The following is a 20,192-nucleotide window of genomic DNA, read 5'->3' as shown; positions in this document are numbered from 1 at the left end:
GGAATGGGCCACCAGTTTAAATGATTGAAGAATCTTCCAACTGGGGTTAGTAATCTCTCCTATGCATTACTGAAATTGGAACAAGTGTATAACAGAAATTGGAACAAGCTGTTCTAGTCAACAATTTCATCCCACACCACATTGGCTACCTTTGTGGACCCTACCTGATTTTGGCAGTTTATTTTAAATAGATTAGTGATTTTCACTTATATATTTTTTCTTCTCTTTATAGGGCTTTACCGTGAATAAGGGGGAGGGGGACGCTGATTAGGTACTACCTCTGGCCGTCCCTAGCTAGGAATGGACAGGGACTCTGTTTTGATTTTGCTTTGCCCCTATCTAGGTGACGGTTGGCATTCTGATTCTTCTGACCACCGTAATTATTTTGCCTAGCAGGTCAGTCTGTGACCCTTGGATGTCGAAGGCATTTTTGGGGTAATCTCATAGTTCCTATGGAGCTGTTGCGCGCTATCTCCTTTCATGTAATAATCATTTTGAAGCTGAAAAACGCTTATTAAGTCAAAAAAAGGCCGCTTATTTATTGAGGGCCCATTAAAAAAATAATGGTTTTTTTGAATAAGCCAATTCATTTGGGACCTTGTCGATCCATTCTTTTTCTTATTAAAAAATCGACCCTTTGTCATTGTGTTTTCACGTTGGAACAACAATCACAAGGTCTGTTGTGGGTTGAACGAGATTAGCTTTGGTGTTTATGCTTTGACCTTGCTCATATATCAAGACTGAGTCTTAACTCCTTACGTCTAGGAAAGGTGGATGTGCTTTCTGATATACTGGACTAAGGTTACCTGTGAAAAACACGATCGGCTGCTAGTGAAAGGCTTTTAGTCAATTTATGCAGAGTGAGTCCTCAATGCTTCTTATCGGTGAGGTGTGTTTGAAAGACAAAGTTGATGAGGAGGCCAGCTAGGTATGATTCTTTCAATTCTTCATCCGAGTAAGGCATGATGCATCTAGCTGCCTTACTACACCAAATCACTCGATGATTGATTAATTGAACTCGTTCCCAAATCTGAATCGAGATTATGCTCCCCATTCTCATGTAGCGCAAGAAAGGAAGGGGAAGCCTTTAAGAGAGAGGTGCATGCTAGCATGCCTAGTAGTTTTTCAGCTGGCTGCATGCTTGCTTATATGTGCCCTGTAGTTTAATTCGCTTCATCCTAAATGCTTCCATTCATCCATCAATTTGCCTGAAAACATAGGGCCTTTGCGGAAGAGTGTTACCAAAAAGTGGCATCGGCAGTGACAACAACAACTACCACAGCGAGGGTGGATGGAGGAGAGCTCTGGTCCTTCTACTAAACACGTGACTCAACTACTTACCATGGAGGATTTTGATATAGAGCAGGTCACGGACACTTTCATGTTCAAGGTGTACCAGAGAAGGCTTGATCGAATGTGGAAGTAATCAGGACCGTCAGAACACTAAAACAGGTATATCTCGCAAACCGGAATAAGTTATCCAACGTACCCCATATATGCTTCTATTAAAAACTTCAAAAATTGTGATGAGGATAAATAAAGTGTGGCTTCCAAGACAGAAAATTCATGTGAAAGGCATAAGGTTCCAATCCTCTTTGCATTAAGAGATGAGATGGGTCAGACAGCTTGCTAGCCCCATGAGCCTGGCCCAGCTCTGGACATGGTTTGGACCAATTAACTCGGCCCATGGGCCTGCCTCAGGCTTAGAAGGCATGGTCCAATTAATTTTCAAGCCAGGCATGGGCAAGAGGCATTTTAGCTCGACCCGGCTCAGACAAGCCCTGCCCAACCCCACTTCAGATGTACCTGTCTTACATATGTATCTTATCTTGCATGGTGTCTGCTTCTTTGTGCATGTGTGGCCCACTTTGTCAATAGATAAATAGATAGATTAGGAATATCAGCGGAGGAAATTTAGGACAGGTCAAGCTCAGGCCTTATCAATTTTTCAGGCTCAGGGTTGGGCTGCTGTGCTTGTCTTATGATAGGCATGGTTGGACTTAAGTGTGGAGACTGAGCCGAACTTAGCCTGGCCAGGTTTCAGTGCCAACCTTAGAATAAATAAATAAATAATAAAAACAAAAAATCTAATGGCAAGTTGTCCACCTCCCTTGGTGCAGAGACTAATGAGCTTTTATAAGCCACACGTGTGCACAAGGCAGGTCATGTACATGCCATGTATGCACATTGTTACTCTATATGTAGATGCACTTTTCCTAAGAATCAGGTCCATCCATGTCATTATGTGTGCCACAGTTTTATAAAATAAATTATTTAGTTATAGAAAAACTCTGGCTGAAGGTTTTTAAACTGTTGTGTTGTTTATGACATCATGGTCCACCTGCTTAATCGACCAGATCTATTTTTCGATGAGAACATGTACAAGGTCAGGTCTACTTCATAGACAGTTTTTGTGTTGGAATCCCTATGTCTATATAATATATTCTCTCACACGAGGCCATTTATGTCCCTAATATTCCTAGTATGGTATCAGAATATTGATTTGAATTATTTTTATATAAACAATATTGACCACCCCACTAAAGGCCATGGATCGAATGGCTAATATTTGTTAAATTAGTGTCACCAGTTCATGGTAGCCTATGAAATGTGTTTGGAATTTATTACTCTTTCATGAAAGATTGACATATTCCTTGCTTTTCAGCGCAGATGTGTACATTCCTTGCGTGCACCTGAGATGGATAGATTCTCATCAAAGCATCTCACTCCCTCTTTATATGCTCTTCTTCTTCAAAGTAAAAAGTGCTTTATATGCTACCTTGTCTATTACCAATCTCTTTAAGCCTTTGACTGATTGCAGAAGCCATCTTCCATCTTCCTCTTTTTTACAAGCTCTCCAATTCATTCATTCAGGTATGTTTCTTTCTACTGCTTTATCATAACTTATAAAGGATTGACGATTGAGTGTGTAGCATCGTCTGACTAAAGTGTCTCCTTCTAATTCGATTGATTGCAGAAGCCGTCTTCCTTCTTTCTCTTTTTACAAGATATCCATTCATTCCGGTACGCTTCCTTCTATCATTTTATCATGAATTGTAAGAGAAGTGGCGTTATATAATGTTAAAGTTTCGCCTACAACTAACTGTATATGAGAAAACCACATACAACTATATAGCTGTCTGTATTCAAGAAAATCCACCTGCATAGAAGAAAAAGTGATGCTTCTAAAATCAGCCAGTCCATTCATCAGGTGGTTCGCACTCTACATTAATTATTTTATATATATATATATATATTTAAAAAAAAAAAAAAAAGGACAAACACCCATAAACCTCTGTTTACACGTGGTACGTGGCCCGCCTGATGGTGGGATGAGGATGATTTTTAGGCATATACATACCACTCTACGGAAAGGGATTAGGTGTAACCCTGGGAACAGAGATGTCTCTGTGCCCGGGACTGTGTGGGTCCACAGAGGTGTTCTTGACAATAGGGCTGAAGCATAAAAATCAGGAAGATCCAAAATTCAGGTGGGCCATACCATATGAAACAGTGGGGATTGAACGTCTGACAGTGACAAAAGTTTTGTATTAGGATGATATCTGAATGGTAATAACCCTATGATCGGTTTGGATGACATATAACCATCATGGTCAGCTCCAGGAAGGTTTCAGTTTCTGTTCCCACTGTTTCATGTGATATGGCACACCTGACCTTTTAATCTTCTTGATTTTTACTAATTTTTAGGATCCTGTCCTATTGTGATCTTTTAAAAGAGATGAACGGACTGGACTTTTCAAGAACATCTATGTGATGCGTTTATAGACAATTTGGATGGTTAAATATACATTACGGGAACATTACAGCGAGATCTAGTATGTTTTCAATGGTGGAGCATTTTAACCGCTACTATTTCTTGCAGTATGGCCCACCTAAAATTTGGTTATGCTTTATTTTTGGGATCATGCCCAAAAATAAGTTCACGAAACAGATGGACGGAATGGAAATATAATACATACATTAAGTAGCCCCGATGTCAGGGCTTTACTTTGTTGGGGGAGACCAAGAAGCGGATTGGCTGGTGTACCATATACCACCGACATTGCTGGTGTTGGTACGTGTCTTGGGAAGACGAGCGCTGAGAGCTCCAAGCTACATGGAATGGCCCAAAGGAGATCAAAGTTGCATGGATGCAAAATGAGCAAAATGATGTATTTATTATATTCATACCGTTCATCCATTTGGCGAGATCATTTCACAGCATGAGCTAAAAAATTGAAACATATACAAACCTCAAGTAGACCACACCACAAATAGAAGGGGAACAGTAATTCTCACGTTGCAACATTCTTAAAGCCCATCGTAACATTTGTTTTCCATCCAATCTGTTCATGAGGTTGCAAAGACCTAGTTGAAGAGGAAAAACAAATATCATAATGATCCAAAACTTCTGTGAACCCAAAAGGGTTTCAGTGGTAGATGTTCAATCACCCACAACTTTTTGCAATGTGGTCTTTTTGGATCTGTCTTAGTTTTTTTGGCTCAAGCTTTACTACGAGCTTTCCAAATAAATCAACGGTTTGGAGCTAACACATACCTAACACTGCTGGAATCCATCCTACTCAGTTTTATTTTCTATATTCATCCGTTTTCCAAGGCACGAATGGGGTTCTCCAATGTGGTTCTTTAGAAACACAGGCAATCCATAGTGGGCCTTAACAAGTAGATTGATTGGAGAATTATTTTTGTGTAAACAATATTGGCCTGTCCACATTAAAGGCGATGGATCAAATGGATAATAATTGCCAAATTAGTGTTATTAACAAGGTAGCTCACGAACGTTGGACCTGATGAATAGTTTGGATATATATATATATATATATATATATATATATATATATATATATATATATATATATATATATATATACAGAAACGCCCTGCGAACCAGTTCGTACGTACTACATACGAACTTCTTTGAGAACCCATCATACATGATGTGGATCCAAAATTTGAACCGTTCATTTGAAGCAGCACCTCGTAAAACCCCCCAAGACCAAGTTTTACTTTGATCTAAAACTTTGATGGGCCATGAAAAATGAAAACAGTTTCCTCCCTTGATTTTCATTTCTCTTTGCTATGGCCCACCAGAATTTTAGATCAGGGTAAAATTTTGTCACATGGGGTTTCATGGGATTCCACATCACATGGACCGTTCAGATTAGACACCCATGACACGTGTGCAAAGGTGCGCACATGCGTAGGTGTGCAGGGGAGCATGACTCTATATATATATAGATTGCCTCCGTCTACACTGCCGATGGGTAGATTACCCGCGTGCTGGTCGGATGGATAGATCCCCAGCCAGCTGAGCATCTTGCTTTCTTTTTAAAAAGGACTTTAAGAACCTGTCTGGATACTACCCAATAAGTTACTTTTTTTCACTTTAGTTACTTTGTTAAACATTGTTATAAAAGTAACTTATTAGTTAAAAGCTACTTAATAAGTTATTTTTTAAAAACTTTCCCATTCATGACTAAAGAGGCTCTCTCACAGGCCATAAAAAAGGAGGCCCCACATAATGAACTGTCTACATTAGAAGTGAGGCTCACATGGTGAATGGTCCACATAAAAGGTGCGCCCCACATGATGGAAAGCTATGCTGTGCTATGGATAGGGAGAGATCCTTTAAGGTTGAGTGCACATTGGCCAACTGCTACACGTGTGATCATTCATCGTGTAGGACCTTCCATGTTAACTGCCGCTATTAAAATTCTAAGTTTGGCCAAGCCGAGATTGATGTCTCCACCTGTGTCACACTTGAACATGTGTTAGATGGGCCCGATGTGATGAACTAGCCCCAAAATAGAAATGTTTATTAGTTAGCTGGGACACAAACGTATGTAAAAGAGGACACATGCTAGACTCAGGGCATGGACAGCCACCCGATTCTGGGTCAGGCCATTTACATGTAATCACTTGTGCCTACACTTGCGAGGCCCATGTCTGTCCGCAGGGTTGGTTACTCTTCCAGGTTGATATTCACACAGGAACTGTACATGCCTTGGGCATTAATTCAAATTAGACCGTTCATTTTGTGGAGCCCACTACAAATTGGCCGTCATCTAAAAATTCAGGTTCACTAAAAAAAATCTCATAGCTTTTAATTATTAGATGCGACCATTGAATATTTTTTAACTTCTTATTTTTTATTTTTTCACATGCCCGATGGATGGTCCACATCAAAGTTGGGCTCCATATGCTGGACAATTAATAATGGTGAGCCTCGGATGATGGATGATCCACATCAATGTGGGCCTCATATGATGGATGGTCTACATCAAAGGTCGGCACTAATGATGAATGGCCCATATCCAAGGTGGACTCTGCATGATGGACGACCCACATCGGAGGCCCACATGGTGGATGGTACACATCAAAGGTGGGCTCCATATGATGGTTGGTGGATATTGAAGATGGCCCCATATGATAGACAATAACATTGATGGTGGGCCCCACACAATGGATGACCAACATCAAAGATGAACCCTACATAATGACAATGGACATAAAAGATTGGTCGTTAATGATGAATGGCCCACATCCAAGGTGGGCCCTGCATGATAGACAACCCACATCAAAGGTGGGGCCCACACAATGGATGGTCCACATCGAAGGTTGTCCCTAAATGATGGATGGTGGATGTAGTGGGGACTAAAAATACTTGAGGGATAATTACTTATAATGTTATGAACATGTTGTTTACCAAACATATTTTATCTACTTAATAAGTGGAAATGAAGATAAGCTACTTAAGTAACTTAGGATCCAAACACCCCCTAAATAATTTAAAAAGTAATCGAGTTTAATCTTGGCAATGTTACCTTTGAAAAAAAAAGTAAAAAAAGAAAAAAAAAGAAAAATCTTATGCAATTAGTGCTTTATATGCTGCCTTGTCCATTTCTAATCTCGAGTGGCTAACTGATCATTGCAGAAGCCATCTTCCTTCTTCCTTGTCTTACGAGCTCTCAGTTTTTTCTGGTATTCTTCGACCACTTTATCATGGCTTATTAGGAATGGGATATGTTGATGCAGTTTCCAGCTCACCCTTTCTCTGATCTCAAACACATGCACAGAAGAGGACAAAGGAGACCCTGGCTAATGCAAGGGACCCTCCGATGCCAAAGTCAGGCCTGGAATCTGGGTCTGAGAATTTGAATAGGGCTTAAGGGTGAGAATGTATGTGTACCTTTCACCTTTAGGTGTCCTCTATTTATCGGAAAGATGTGTGATCCCGTAAACTTGGGGGTACTTTCTTGGTTCATAGGAGATTGATCCTTATCCAAGCCGTTCCCGAGATCTTCAATCTCCAAGATTTTGGAGATCAGGTGTTATCTTCCGAGGATCTCAAAAAATAGATCTTTGATATCGAGTCAAATCCTTGGCTTGGCTCTGAACGAGATACAATATCGAGTCGTCATGCTAACCGATTCACTCACCAACCAAGCTGCAGTCGGCTGTAGGTGGCTGACCCATGGCCGATCCAGTGGATAAATCGGACTAGAGTTGGGCCAAGGTCTGATCGGCCTATGCCATGCCGAGCTATGTATTGGGTCGGCATTATATGCCCTTAGAGGGGCTCTTTAAGTGTCCTTAAGGCTATATCAATCTCCTTAGAAACCTCGCCTCTTGGCTCAGGACATGTGAGCCTTGGTCAGGCTCGGGACATGTGGGCCTCGGTCAGGCTCGACGCCTAGTCAGTCCGGGCCATGTCAGTAAAATTGGTCCATTCCAAAAGTCGACTTATCGACTTGTCATATTTTTCCCCCAACAAAATATATTCCATCGAATGCTGGATTTCATTTTGTTTTTTGTTTTTTTATAATTACCATCTATTTTACAAGTCATAGATTGAGTGACCAGCATTGTCTGACCAAAGTAGGTTTTTAGAAACATAAACAATCCTAGGAAAATTCCCTTTAATAGATGCATCGAGTTTATGATCGGACTTCTTTTCTTTGATTGATCTTGACCTTCCAATATTGTATGCTATTGATCACAAGGTTCAATCATGTGATTGATGTGGTTCTTGCATCTTTAGCTGATCTTGTTTGATGTTTCAACTATCCGACGAGCCCAAAGTCATTAATGTATTAAATAGTGGTGATTTTGAGCCACAAAAGTTTTGAATTAAGGTAACATTTGTGTTTTCCCTTCATCCAAGCATGTTTGACCTTACCAACTAGTCGGATGGCTAATAAACCATATGGTGGGCACTAAGAAGTTTTTAATAATATGTATTCAATAACCATTTTTTCCTATGGTGTGGGCCACCTGAGATTTGGATCTACTTTTGGGGCTGGACATCCTAAAATAAGCTAAAAACTGAATGGCGTGGATGTATGTGTCTTAGCTAGGCCATTCATTCATTTTTCCTATGCATTTTAGAGCATTATCTCATAATTGAAGTGTCCCAAAGCTAAGTGGACAACACGTCAGAACCGTTGATATCTTCTTAGGGGCCACAAAGTCTTGGATAAGTTTATATTTGTAATTTCCCATCATCCATATCTATGTGACGTTATAAACAAGCTAGATGACAAATAAATGTCACTGTGGGTGTTGAGAAGGTTCCGATCATGGATTATTTTTTATTTTTTATTATCCCCAATGTTTCCTATGATGCGGTCCACTCTATCTTTGGATATGCTTCAATTTTGGGCTTATGCTTTAATATGAGCTCATAAAATTATTAAACAACATGACAAGACACATACATCATAATGGATCACGTAGAGCATATTGGGTTGTCAAGTGTGCAATCTACATCCATGCAACACATACATCAACCTAGGCCCATTCACTCACGACCAATGAAATGTATTGGCTCACGACTTGTTGCGCAGCACGCCAACAACGCAAGTGAGCCGAGATCCAATCTCTAGTCTCACCCATAAATGATAAACAAGGAGAAATATAATCTAGAAGTAGAATCCAAGCATACCAACAAACCACAAGACAAAATTTACGTGGAAAAACCCCAACAAGGGTAAAAAAATCACAGGTGCAAACTTTAACTATGAAGAAAACGAGATTACAAGCAATATACTCACCTTAGACGTATAGAAAATACTTAGCCTTGCTTTAGAAAAACCCCTTGCATGCCCTAGAATAACCCTAGGACCCCTATTTATAGTTTAGGAAACTTCCGTTCCGTACCTCTACAAAACTGCCTCGAAATTACGCAGTCCGCACCAAATCCGCACAGAATTTGCGAAACCCTCGACTAGTCCAATCAGGGCCTCGACTGTTCGAGGGACCCCCTCAACTGGTCGAGTCTAACCCTCGACTGGTCGAGGCAAAAAAACATGACTCTCTGGACTTTGAGTGGAGCACCGCTCGACCTCACTCGACCAGTCGAGCAGCGCAGTGAAAGACGTCCGTTTTACAACAGGCGCATTGGTGTACTGGCTCCACACCGCAACACGACCAGTGAATTTAAGGATCTAGTTACCCACTCAACCACCAATAGTAATACTGATCAGGCGATTTGTAGAATGGTAGGGGGTTAGTCATTTTGAATGGATTCATTTTGCCTTGTGTTTAAAGAACTTGTTCTTTCACTAGTAATTAGTGCTGATGTATTTCTCAATGAAAATAAGATTAATAGATTTGAAATAAAAAACACTAAAAACAATGCCAAATTTATTTATGAATAATTGATCAAGAAATAAATAAACTAGAGAAAATAAATAAAATGAGAGATAAATACTTAAATTGCCTGTGTGGATAAACAATCCAAGCATATGGTCAGTAGGATGTGATAAGAGAGCGTTTGATATTTTAAGTATGGACTTGATTAATTGGTATTTGATAACGTAAGGTCACGAATATTTATACTATACTAAGCGTACTATAGCGATTACACTGGCCAACAGAAATTTAAGCTGACATAAATAAAAAAAGGTTCAAGGAAAAATCTCAGATTTTTTAAGTAATCTAAGATATATATATATATATATATATATATATATATATATATATATATATATATATATATATATATATATATATAATAAAACAAACAGACACGAACACACATATTGGCGTGAGCCTAGAGCTCTTCATCACGTGCTCCTTTACCACTTTGGGAGGCGACAAAACCCTAACATACGGAGAAACTACTTTAGCCAACCAACCTAGATACGTCGGGTTGCCCATGCTGGATTTGAGAGGTTCCATCAGATTAACGATCAAAAGTCCTTTTTATTCTCGTTTTTACTATAAATATTAAGTTTTAATTCGATCATGACTTTTGATCCTTTGAATTTTAGGAATAGTGCCCAACAAGAAAAGGGCTTAGAAAAATTAAGAGAATAACATGGTTAGACAAAATTGAATACTTACTGTTTTTGGCCAAAAACTTGAAGTCTAGTAGGAATCATGAATTCATGATTATCTATAAATGGTAAGTTTACAGTTTATATAGTAAATCACATTTTCAAGGTGCTTGAGTTAGAGTTTGATTCTAAAACTTCCTCTTAGGTTTGAGTTTACTATTTAAAGGATTGTAATTTCATTTTTTTTAAAACTCATCAATCAATTTATTTCGAATTATTGAAAATTATTTCTATTTTCTTCTCTCGAGGATTCGAGGAATCTCTGTGAGGAATCCAGAGAAACTCTGTGGATTTGGAGTAGTTATCCCTGAGGAAGACGGTGATTGACCTCATCACATTCTTCCCTACATAAAAATCCGTGCCCTTTATATCTTGTTGTGACCACTCAATCCATGTGGATTGGGTGTTATCCCTGCCTGTCCCAAGCTTGGCATATGCTAGGGCTTCGAGGGGCCCACTATGATGTATGGGTTTATCCACACAGTTCATCCGTTGGGCCATATCATTTTGAGGTATAAGCCAAAAAATGAGTAGAAGGTAGACCACACCATAGGAAGCAGCGGTGACAATGAAGCCCACCATTCAAACCTTCGTAGGGCCTACCATGATGTTAATTTGCCATCCAATCAATTCAAAGTCATATAGCATTGAACGCCCGTGTACCCAATCCATGTCCTAATTTCCAATCTCAGAGTATCCGATGATTGCAGAAGCTATCATCCTTCTCTCTCCATGAACTACGATCCGCTTCTTTTGTAGGCTAGTTGCAAAAAGACCCTTCCAAATATGTCCATTGGTCAGTTCTATATGGGCTCCACCATGATGTATGTTTTTAATTCACCTGTCCATCTATTTTTCCAGCTCACCACATGAGCCCAACAATAAGGCAGACCCAAATATCAGGTGGACCACACTTCTTGAGAATAGTAGTGACTAAATGCCCACCATTAAAAGCTTCCTAGTTCCACTATAATGTTTATTTGCCACCCTATATCCGCTTGATCCAAAACTTTTATGGCTCTCAAAAGTGGGCATTCAAGTACTACCGATTTCTAATAAAGTTGAGATTTGGATATGCCTCACTTTTGGGCCCATGTACTAAAATGAGCTGGAAAAATGGATGGATATCATGCATAAAACACATACATCATGCTGGGACCATAGCGTCTGCTTATATCTGCCATCCTGTCATTCAACCGTTTCGGACGTGGCTGGGCACAACCCTCGCCTGTTCCAATATAGGAGGGGACCAGAGCTTTAAAGGGTTATTCTGACATATGGGTTTTATCCGCACCGTTTATCCATTTTGCCACATCATTTTACAATAAAGAGTCTAAAAATGAGGCAATTCCAATGCTCAAGTGAGCCACACAATGGGGATTAAACCATTACCATTGAAAACTTCTTAAGTGCTTTACAAGTTTTGGGTCAAGCTGATATTTGTGTTTTCCCTTCATCCAGGTCTACTTGGCCTTATAATCAGGTTTGATGGAAATTGCCCATCACTGCAGGCCTTAATAAAGCTTTACTGGTGGATGTTATTATTGTCACGCATTCATGTGGAGTGGTCCCCTTGAGACTTAAATGTGCCTCAGTTTTGGAACTAAATCATAAAATGATGAATCTGGATCCTCTGCCTGTCATAAGCAGGAAAATCCTACTTGTTGCAGTCTAATTGGACCACATCATCACACACTGCATTTAATGTAACAATGCCTGCAATTAATGAAAGCGGGGATTCTAAAATGATATGTCAAAATGAATGGACAATGTAGATGTTCGTTCCTAGTTAGGGACAATGGTAGTACTCAATCCTCTCATTACTAATGACACAGATCTAAGGCTTAAGTGGACCACAGCAGAAATTGAACGCCTATTGTTGGAAACATTTTGAGGGCCATTCAAGTTTTGGATCAAGTTGATATTTGTGTTTTCGCTTCATCCTGGTCTATGAGACCTTATGAACAGGTTGGATGAAAAATAACGATCATGATGGCCCTAGGATGAATATTTCTAAGGGTGGGTAAAACCCATACAATTAGGGTGGCCCCTCAGAGAGAGAGACCGGTCCTAGCTAAGGACTAGTGGGGTAGTACTGAATCCACATCCATCTTACAGCTAAAATTTTGGGAAGCTAATGGCGTGGGAAGACGAGTGCTCACGCTTATTGAGCTCTGAGTTGTACAAGGGTATGGGGATCAAAGTTACATGGGCCCCACAATGATATATTTATTATATCCACACCATTCATCAATTTGGCGAGATCATTATAGAACATGAGCCCAAAAATGACTCATATCCAAAGCTTAAGTGGACCACACTACAAATAGTAGTAGGGACAATGATTCTCTCTATCAAAACATTCATAGGGCCCATAATAACGTTTATTTTCCATCCAATATGTTCATAAGGTTACACAGACCTGGATGAAGAGGGAAAACGAATATCATATTGATCCAAAACCTTTTGTGACTCCTAAAAGGATTTCAATGGTAGACGTTGAATCCCCCACTACTTTTTGCAGTGTGGATCACCTAATCTTTAGATCTGTCTTATTTTTCGGCTCAAGTCTTATATGATCTCACCAAATTGATGGATGGTTTCGATATAACACATACCTCATGATGGGACCCACAGAACTTAGTGACATCAACCCACTAGCCAGTGGGTGCATGGTGTGTTGTACACCAGCCAATCCACTTCCGTTTTAAGGCATCAACCCAAAATTGAAGCATATCCCAAGCTCAAGTGGACCATATTATAAGAAATAGTGGGAATTGAGCAGCCACGGTTGAAAACATCTTGGGCAGAAGACCTTTCAAGCTTATATTTGTGTTTTTCGCTTCATCCATGTCTACGAGACCTTAAGAAATTGGATTTTTTTTTATTCCCTTCATCCATGTCTATTAGACCTTATGAATTTGGATTTTATTTATTTTAAATCATTTTTCTTCTATTGCTACTCCAGCTTCTGCTAAGCATTCAAGCTGGTATATATCCCATCCGTATAATTGTGAGCCTTATGAATGTTTCAACGGTTGATGTCATTATCCTTGTTGTAGGCTAGCTGAGTTACTCAGTAGGTAATCCGTGTCCAGCATGGATAACACAGACATCACGGTGGGCCTTCAAAGTTTCTCAGTAGGCTAGCTGAGTTACTCAGTAGGTAATCCGTGTCCCAAACCTGCAACTAGCTGTATATGAAAAAACTGTACAACTAGCTTGCTGTATTTTAAAAAATGCACCAGCACAGAAGTGTTATCACACTGAAAATGGGATGCCTCTAAAATCAGCCATTTCATTCATCAGGTCGTCCACATACTACGCCAAAAAAAAAAAAACAACCACCTATAAATCTCCAAATTCTCATGGTAAGGATGATTTTAGGGCTTTCCCATTTTAATGGTGGGGAAAATCTGATGAACTGGTTAAATGCCGTGGTATGACATACCACGTACGAATTTTTTTTTAAAAAGCATAAATAATATAAGCAGCTTCTTTTATTATATGATAGACTGGCCCTCTCCTTTTTCAGACAGGCTCTTATTGGTCTGTACATCGGCTCTTATGAAATAGAAGATCAGTTTTTGTGAAAAATAAAAAAGCTTCTTTTATTATATGTGTCAAGGGACCTATTTTTCTCTTGTTGTTCTCGACTGTCATCTTGGGTGCTATTGATCTTCAATCGTTTGATTTATGTGATTCTTGCATATTTAGCTGATGTCGTTTGATATTTATACAGTCCAACATGCCTTAAGTCATTAGTTGCATTATAGTTAGGTTAATCTTTCTTTCATCACTCTACAAAAACTAGAGCAATCAGGTGGTCCTAAACATCCATTACTCAACTCATCTTTAATGAACAATCTTGTCCATTACTCAACTCAACTTTAATCTCCACCGTTTTTTGTGGTGTGGTCCACTTGATATCTGCTTTATTTTTCAACTCATGCTATAAAATGATCTCGCAAAATGGATGAACCGTGTGGATATAACACATATACCATGGTGGACCAATACACTTGCCACACCACACAATCAGTGTCCCACCCACTATTTCTGTTTCTTTTTCCTTTTTTAAAAGTAAATAGTGTTATGTATGACTTTCTTCTTCTTTTAGAAGTAAGAAGTGTTTTATGATACTTTGTTTTTCTCCTTTCATAATTTTAAAAAAATGGTCTATATGATTGTTATTTTATTTTATTTTATTTTAAGTAAGAAGTACATTACATGCTGCTTCGACCATGTACAATCTCCGACTGATTGCAGAATCCGTTTTCCATCTTCCTCTTTTGAGAAGCTTTCCCTTTGTTCGGGTTTACTTCTTTCTACCGTTTTATCATGACTTATAAGGGACTGATAATTGAGTGGCTAGGATCGTCTGACCAGAGCGCTTCTTTCTCCTATTGATTGCAGAATCCATCTTCCTTCTCTCTCTTTTTACAAGCTCTCCGTTCATTACGGTATGCTTCTTTCTACTGCTTTATCATGACTTATAAGGGAAGGGATCCTAACCCGTTGAATGCTGGAATCTTTTTTTAAATTTTTTTTTTAATAATTGTCCATTTTACAATTCATAGATTGAGTGGCTAGCATCATACAACCCACCTTATCATTTCTCCATAGGTATTTAAATAATGAAAGGTGTTGTGATAGAATCTGTGGTTCTACTACCTTCACCTAGCTCACTTCCCACTTATCATAACCTTATATTTAAGTGCCCAATGGTTCTGAATTGGGTTGGTTTGGACTTATAATTTGACTAGGTAGGCCTGTTGGGCAGACCCTGTTCAAATTTTTGATTCAGCCCGGCCCCAGAATATTTTCTACATTACCTAAATAGATGTAGGGGTGTAAGTGTATCCAATCGACCCTAGGGTCATTGGACCTGAGTGGGCCAATGTTCAAATTTTGGACCATGGTGCGGCTCTATGCCTAAAAGTTGCTAATCAAGTCCAGGTCCTCGCAAAATCAATTGGATCCAACCCAGTTTGGACCGTGGTTTTAAATGGACCTGATTGTAATTTTGGTTTACACTAAAATGGAACTAAACTAAATTCCGCCCAGATTTAAGAAAAAACAGTAATCAAGCATATTGGTCATTGAACGCTCATCATTAAAAACTTCCTACGATCCACTAATGTTTATTGACCATCCAACCATTTGATAAGGTCACATGAACCTGGAGAAAGGAAAATAGTAATATTCTTAATAATAATCACAAATATCACTTTGACCTAAAACTTTTGTCACCAACAAAGGATTTTTAATTGTTAATAACTAATGTTTCCTGTGATGTTGTCCATCTGATATTTATATATGCTTTATTTTTTGGACCATGCTAAAATAAGCTGGAAAAGGCAGATGAATGGCATGTATATACAATGCCCCCACCCACATCGCTGGTTATGGGGTCTCAGCCAATTTGCGGATTAAGTGTGACCCAACCTCAACCGTGTTGCCCTTACCATTGGGCCCACCTTGATTCATGTATTCTATATCCACACTGTCCATTCATTTTGCCAAACCATTTTAGCACATGACCCAAAACTGAAGAAGATTCAATTCGTAGGCGGACCATACTATAGGAAATAGTGGTGATTGACCATTAATAGGCCACAAAAGTTTTAGATCAAGCCATATTTGGTTTTGTTTCCCTTCATCTTGGCTTGTGTCACTTTATCGATAGGTTGGATGGCAAAACAAACATTATGGACACATTACAATAGGCCCTAGGAAGCTTTTAGTGGTAGGGAGTTCAATCACCACTATTCACTATAGCATGATCCACTCTGAGAATTAGATCTTCTTCATTTTTGTGCTCATGCCCTAAAATGATATAGCAAAATGAATGCACAACATGGATATAAATTAAATAGTGGGCCCCAAATAAGGACGATGCCTTCTTGGATTAGGCAGGAGCCACACCTAATCTACTCCCCCAGCACATAAGAAATGGTAGTAATAGACCATTCTGTGGGCCCCTTGGAGACCATCATAAGAAACTGCAGTAATAGACCATTAAAATCTTTGTGTGGGCTACAAAAGTTTTGGATCAAATTAATATTTGGTTTTCTCCCTTCATCCAGGTCCGTGTGACCTTATCAATACGTTGGAACAGTAAATCTTATGAAGTTTTTAATGGCAGGCATTCAATGATCATTGTTTCCTGTAGTGTAATTTACCTGAGATTTGAATATGATTCAATTTCGCGACCGTGTTCTAAAATAAGCTGTTAAAACAGATGGATGGCATGGATATACAACAGATACATCGAGGTGGTCCCCATAGTCACGACTGACTGAAACATGACTAAACTCATGCCCTTTGTATGCTGCTGTGACCATTTCCAATGGGACGCATATTGGGTACTCCTTGTCCCGAGCTCAACATGGGCTGGGGGCACTGTGATGTCTGGGTTTATCCACACGGTTCATCCATTTGGCCATATCATTTTGAGTTATAAGCCAAAAAAAATGAGCAGATCCAAGGCTCATAAAGAGATGCAATTACTTTCTTGTAGGCAATTTAATTGCAATATTTTCTACAGTCTTTAGTTTTTCCTCTTTCCCTCCCCCTAGTTTTGAATTCCATTTTGATAATGGCATAATACTGTTTCACAGGAAAATGGCAGATGCTGTTGTCAGTGTTCTCCTAGATAAGTTGCTGTCAATACTCGTAAGCGAAGGTCGTCAGCTACTTGAGTTTGATGACCAGTTTGAGGAAACAAAGGAGGAGCTTCAGTACATGCAAAGCTATCTCAAGGAAGCTGATCAGGTGAAGAGGAGAGATAGGAATGAGATTCTCAAGACGGTAATGAGCAACTTAAGAGAGTTGGTATATGACGCTGAAGATGTAATAGCAGATTGTCAACTTCTATTACAGAAAAAACATGAAGGGTGCGCACCAAATTTTACAAGTTATTGCTTTCCTACTCATTTGAAATCCCGTTATCAGTTTGGAAAGTGGCTGAGGAAAATAAATCAAGGGGTAAGGAAGGTGAAGGAGAACATGAAGTCCTACTTGCAAACAGCTCCTTGCCAACCTGGCAAAGATGAAGATGGTGGGAATATACCAATGATGTACCCAATCCTAATGCATGAAGCTGAAATGGTAGGATTAGAAGATGACTCAGTGAAGATTAGAAAGTCGATCTTAGAAGCAGATGGATCCTCAACGGTGATTGGAATAGTTGGAATGGGGGGAATCGGTAAAACCATACTCGCTCAAAAGATATGTCACAGTGAGAGTGTGAAAAACTCTTTTAATCACTTAGTCTTTGTTACTGTTTCTCAAAGTTTCAAATTGGATGAATTGCTGAAGAAGATGCTAAAAAAACTAGATGTTGAAGAGGAATCCCTGAGGGGAAATGATATTGTGGAGCTATTGGAAAGTCTTAACAGCAAATTGGATGCAAAATACTTGGTAGTTTTGGACGATGTTTGGCAAACAAATGAAGGGATGCGGTGGGATAGCTTGAAGTCTGGTTTGCCCTGAGTGAAGGGTAGCTGCGTTATTGTTACAACTAGGAATGAAGAGGTTGCTAAGTCAATGGGAGCTGCCAGCAGACACATACATTATCCCCAAACTCTCTCAAATGAAGATAGCTGGCCCTTGTTCAGCAAAGTAGCTTTTGCAAGAACTGGAGGTAAGTGCACATATCCAGACTTGGAGGGCTTGGGAAAGGAGATTGTTGCGAGGTGCGGGGGACTGCCATTAACAATCAAGGTTGTGGGTGGAATGATGCTGGGGAAGAGTGATTCTATCCATGAATGGAGGCGAATATCAGAGCACTTGAAGGAGGAGTTGGGAATCGATAAGAAAGATGAACTGATCATTTCAAGACTAGAGTTAAGCTACGAAGAGCTCCCAACACACTTAAAACCTTGCTTCTTGTGCTTTGCCATGTTTCCTGAAGATTTTGAAATTTATGTTCGTGACATGGTTGACTGGTGGATTGGTGAGGGTTTTGTTTGGGGAAAAAATGGGAAAACAGCAGTTGAGATAGGAGAAGAAAGTATTTCAGAATTATTTAATCGATTTTTGATACTTGGAGTGGATAAAGATACCTTCGAAAGAAGCTTTTATAGTTGCAAAGTGCATGATATGGTTCGAGATATGGTTATAAGAATTGCAAGAGAAGAGAGCTTTTTTTGTGAGGTTGGACTGTGGAGGTAGTCCCGCATTCAGTGAGCAGTCTCGTCGTTTGGGAATTGTGGGGAATACAGCTGTAGAGAGCATCACAAACAGTCCCACCAAGCTGCGGACATTGGTTGGGATGGACATTCAGAGCAAAGAGATGATTGCAAGTGTAAAAGCAAAACTATGCAAAGTTAGGTGGTTGAGGGTGTTATCTCTTTCATTGTCAGACATTCGTGTCGATGGAGATGTGGTGTGCAGCAATTGGTTGAGTGGGATAGGGTCATTACAGCACTTCGTTTATCTTAACATACAGAGGAGTTCTGCCTTAATATCACTGCCTGATTCAATCGGAAATCTTCGTAATCTTCGGATTCTACGTTTATGGCTCTGCCCCAATTTGAAAAGGCTTCCTGTGTCAATCACAACATTAGAGAAGCTAACAGCTATCCAAATTGAGTTGTGTTCTTTAGAATGCATGCCGGAAGGGCTTGGAAAGCTTTCAAATCTCAAACGGTTAGGATGTTTTAGTCCTGTGAATAAAAATGGATCTGGTATTTCGGAGTTGAAGAGCTTAACAAAACTTAGAGAACTTTGGATGAAGATAAAGTCAGTGGAAGAAATAGAAGAAGGGGGGTGGAATGTGTTATCAATGCTCCCGCGTCTGCAAATTCTAAGGTTAGATTTTGGGAGAAATTCTTTTGACAGAGATGGAGTTCTAAGGAAGATTGAAGGTGAGCTTTCTCCTCCTCTTAAATTCCTCAGAGAGTTGTATCTTTTTAAGTGGCCAGGAGAAAGGACACCTGCGTGGCTCAGTCCTACTTCCCTTCCCAATCTTCAGTTTCTTGAGATTTATGGTCTCGAGGGAAGGATTAGGGAGATGGGTCCCAGATTTTGGGACAGCGAGAGTGGGGTATAGAAAGTGGAGGTCTTGGTGCTACAATGTTTGTACGAATTGGAAGAGGAGTGGCAGAGGATGCGAAGGGCAATGCCGTCTTTAAGACTCCTAAAGGTTTGGGAGTGTCCGAAGCTCAAGTCATTCCCATTCGATGTTACAAAGTATACTTTGGAGGAGAAGAAATGGAGGAGAGAAGAAGAAGATTCAGGTAATTAAAGGCTAACCCAAACTTTATTAATTTTGTATATCCAAAACCATTTGTGAACCCTCCGTTAGAGGCATTGAAGAGGCGATTCGCGAGCACTGCACTATGCCACGCCATACCTTTTTTTATTACTCTCCGACGTGCGCCGCGAATTACCCATTCAATCTCCGAAAAAGCGGATTGCGTCCAGAGTATAGACTGCCGAGTTAACTCCGTGGGGCCTACTGTGGATGTTTATTTCTCAACCAACTACCGAGTTAACCTGTCAATGAGGTCACAAAGACAGATCTAAAATTCTGTAGCCCCCACAAAATTTTCAACGGTAGGCATTCAATTCCCATTGTTTCCTGTGGTGTGGATCGTTTGAGCTTTGGATAGGGTTCAGTTATAGGCTCATACCCTAAAATGAACTGGTAATTAAACGGATGGATGGTGTGGATATGACACGAACTCATTTTCGAGCTCAAAAAATCAGCTCGAACTCAGCTTCGAACCGAGTCAAATCGAGCTTTTTCGAGTCGAGTCGAGCAAGTTAACCGAGCTAGCTCAGTTCATGTACACACCTAGTCCTACTAGATGGACAATCTCA

At 39.7% G+C, this 20,192-nt stretch overlaps 1 pseudogene; it reads left to right on the top strand.

The window, feature by feature from the left end:
* Positions 1-20,192, top strand: part of LOC131242449 (disease resistance RPP13-like protein 4) — a 134,221-nt pseudogene that overhangs the window by 23,161 nt on the left and 90,868 nt on the right.

Source organism: Magnolia sinica, chromosome 1 (genome assembly GCF_029962835.1).
Source record: "Magnolia sinica isolate HGM2019 chromosome 1, MsV1, whole genome shotgun sequence".
NCBI lineage: Eukaryota > Viridiplantae > Streptophyta > Magnoliopsida > Magnoliales > Magnoliaceae > Magnolia > Magnolia sinica.
This window is presented reverse-complemented; position numbering and strand designations above follow the sequence as displayed.